Source organism: Lissotriton vulgaris, chromosome 1_1, assembly GCF_964263255.1.
Source record: "Lissotriton vulgaris chromosome 1_1, aLisVul1.2, whole genome shotgun sequence".
Classification (NCBI taxonomy): domain Eukaryota; kingdom Metazoa; phylum Chordata; class Amphibia; order Caudata; family Salamandridae; genus Lissotriton; species Lissotriton vulgaris.
The window spans coordinates 200,073,869-200,076,368 of record NC_141685.1 but is presented as its reverse complement, the minus strand read 5'-3'; the positions used below and the strand labels follow the sequence as shown (position 1 = coordinate 200,076,368).

At 47.9% G+C, this 2,500-nt stretch overlaps 6 non-coding genes across 6 annotated transcripts; 4 read left to right on the top strand and 2 right to left on the bottom strand.

Moving 5' to 3' along the window:
• The first annotated feature begins 140 nt into the window (after nucleotides 1-140).
• Nucleotides 141-214, top strand: TRNAN-GUU (transfer RNA asparagine (anticodon GUU)). Its single transcript has one exon. It is a non-coding gene; the product is annotated as a tRNA-Asn (tRNA).
• Nucleotides 215-450: 236 nt separating this feature from the next.
• On the top strand, nucleotides 451-522 carry TRNAW-CCA (transfer RNA tryptophan (anticodon CCA)). The gene has a single exon. It is a non-coding gene; the product is annotated as a tRNA-Trp (tRNA).
• Nucleotides 523-593: 71 nt separating this feature from the next.
• On the bottom strand, nucleotides 594-664 carry TRNAG-GCC (transfer RNA glycine (anticodon GCC)). Its single transcript has one exon. It is a non-coding gene; the product is annotated as a tRNA-Gly (tRNA).
• Nucleotides 665-1,809: 1,145 nt separating this feature from the next.
• On the top strand, nucleotides 1,810-1,883 carry TRNAN-GUU (transfer RNA asparagine (anticodon GUU)). The gene has a single exon. It is a non-coding gene; the product is annotated as a tRNA-Asn (tRNA).
• A 236-nt stretch (nucleotides 1,884-2,119) lies between these two features.
• Nucleotides 2,120-2,191, top strand: TRNAW-CCA (transfer RNA tryptophan (anticodon CCA)). The gene has a single exon. It is a non-coding gene; the product is annotated as a tRNA-Trp (tRNA).
• Nucleotides 2,192-2,262: 71 nt separating this feature from the next.
• On the bottom strand, nucleotides 2,263-2,333 carry TRNAG-GCC (transfer RNA glycine (anticodon GCC)). Its single transcript has one exon. It is a non-coding gene; the product is annotated as a tRNA-Gly (tRNA).
• Between the last annotated feature and the right edge of the window lie 167 nt (nucleotides 2,334-2,500).

Below are 2,500 nucleotides of genomic sequence, written 5' to 3'. Positions count from 1 at the left end.
CATAAATTACAACAGTAACAAGACACTAAGCAAATGACAAATGCTGCATGGCATAAAGACGCCTTATATAATACAAGCTCCAGGCAGGCGCACACATGTCAAGACATATATTGAGTCTCAGGAAATGTATACAGTCAATAGTCTCTGTGGCGCAATCGGTTAGCGCGTTCGGCTGTTAACCGAAAGGTTGGTGGTTCAAGCCCACCCAGGGACGTAGCCTTTTGTCTGCATGAAACACAGATACGTACCTTTGCTCTTTCCTGCGTGCGATCCTTTCCCTGAATAGTTCAATCCTCAGCGTTCTCACTGCACCTGCAGTCAATTTCAATAATTAGGATAGAAAACAAAAGGCCAAGCCCTGTAATACAACCTTAGGCATATAAGCAGAGGAAAATAAGTCAAAAGGCCCACAGCATTTGTTCATCTAGCATCGAAGGCTGCAAGTGTAAGGACCTCGTGGCGCAACGGTAGCGCGTCTGACTCCAGATCAGAAGGTTGCGTGTTCAAATCACGTCGGGGTCACTGCTTACCATTTTATTCCCCACTGAGTTCATATATATCATTTCGAAAACAAAGTCAAAAGAAAGCAACCTTGCATTGGCCGGGAATCGAACCCGGGCCTCCCGCGTGGCAGGCGAGAATTCTACCACTGAACCACCAATGCTTCACATGGTGTGTTCACAGCAAGAGCTCTGTCCAAGACAGTGGTCAGGTTCACACACTTAAATTGTACACATATGAACAAAGTGTGCGCAGCAGACATGATAACGCCAACGTTTCACATGATGATGGCAAGAATCAGATGCAGGAGACTATAAGTAATAATGTCTTTGCATTTGCTGAGGTCACTGGCTTGGTACTAGAGTTGTGGTTATCAGGGCATGATGGCAGGCTGCTCCTGACAGAAGTGGCTCACAGAATGCACCCGCCAGATCACCAGCACTATTGTGTTTCAGATCATGTCACTGAACTCTCCTCCTGGAAAATCCTTCCCACTGGCTTTGCCAGATTCTGTGTCCTCCCCAAAATGCTGGGGTGAAACGGGCAGAGTTCTGCGCCCTGCGCCCCTTTACGCGTCCCTAATGCCATCCCAATGCGCCCTGGTCGGGCTTAGATCACTGGAGCCTCTGGAGATCAAGAACTCCGGAAGCCTAGGGTCAGGCCTATTGCAGAGGCATCTTGTGCCTGGCCATTCCGGGATTGCTGTGTTTCAGGGCCTAGCCATCAATACTCCTGGGATTTCTTTCCAGGAGAACCCTCATGTCCCTGTCCTCCCACAAGCCCGAGCTTTTATGTAAAATAAAGTGTGCTCTGTGGGCCTTCCCCTATGTGCTCTCTGCCTAATCTCTTTCTCCCAAGCTGAGCTCTGCAGGTAAATGTATCTATCTGACTGAGGGGCTAGGGAGGGCCTTTCCCAGCAGTCTTACAAGCCAAGAGTTCAGAGAAAGCACCTGCTCTGGGAAGGAGACTCTGCTCACAGAGAAGACAAGTCCAACATAACACAGTGAAGATGGGATGGGCAAGACACACGCCTCACGGGCTGGTAGCACGCAAACAGAGGAGCAGGGAGCTACGCTAAGCAGGCAAAGAGAAAAGTCATGTATGAGTCTCATGCACTGTGACCGGTAGTAATACTGGCTCTAACACCATTAGACAGTAGTCTACACATCATAAATTACAACAGTAACAAGACACTAAGCAAATGACAAATGCTGTATGGCATAAAGACGCCTTATATAATACAAGCTCCAGGCAGGCGCACACATGTCAAGACATATATTGAGTCTCAGGAAATGTATACAGTCAATAGTCTCTGTGGCGCAATCGGTTAGCGCGTTCGGCTGTTAACCGAAAGGTTGGTGGTTCAAGCCCACCCAGGGACGTAGCCTTTTGTCTGCATGAAACACAGATACGTACCTTTGCTCTTTCCTGCGTGCGATCCTTTCCCTGAATAGTTCAATCCTCAGCGTTCTCACTGCACCTGCAGTCAATTTCAATAATTAGGATAGAAAACAAAAGGCCAAGCCCTGTAATACAACCGTAGGCATATAAGCAGAGGAAAATAAGTCAAAAGGCCCACAGCATTTGTTCATCTGGCATCGAAGGCTGCAAGTGTAAGGACCTCGTGGCGCAACGGTAGCGCGTCTGACTCCAGATCAGAAGGTTGCGTGTTCAAATCACGTCGGGGTCACTGCTTACCATTTTATTCCCCACTGAGTTCATATATATCATTTCGAAAACAAAGTCAAAAGAAAGCAACCTTGCATTGGCCGGGAATCGAACCCGGGCCTCCCGCGTGGCGGGCGAGAATTCTACCACTGAACCACCAATGCTTCACATGGTGTGTTCACAGCAAGAGCTCTGTCCAAGACAGTGGTCAGGTTCACACACTTAAATTGTACACATATGAACAAAGTGTGCGCAGCAGACATGATAACGCCAACGTTTCACATGATGATGGCAAGAATCAGATGCAGGAGACTATAAGTAATAATGTCTT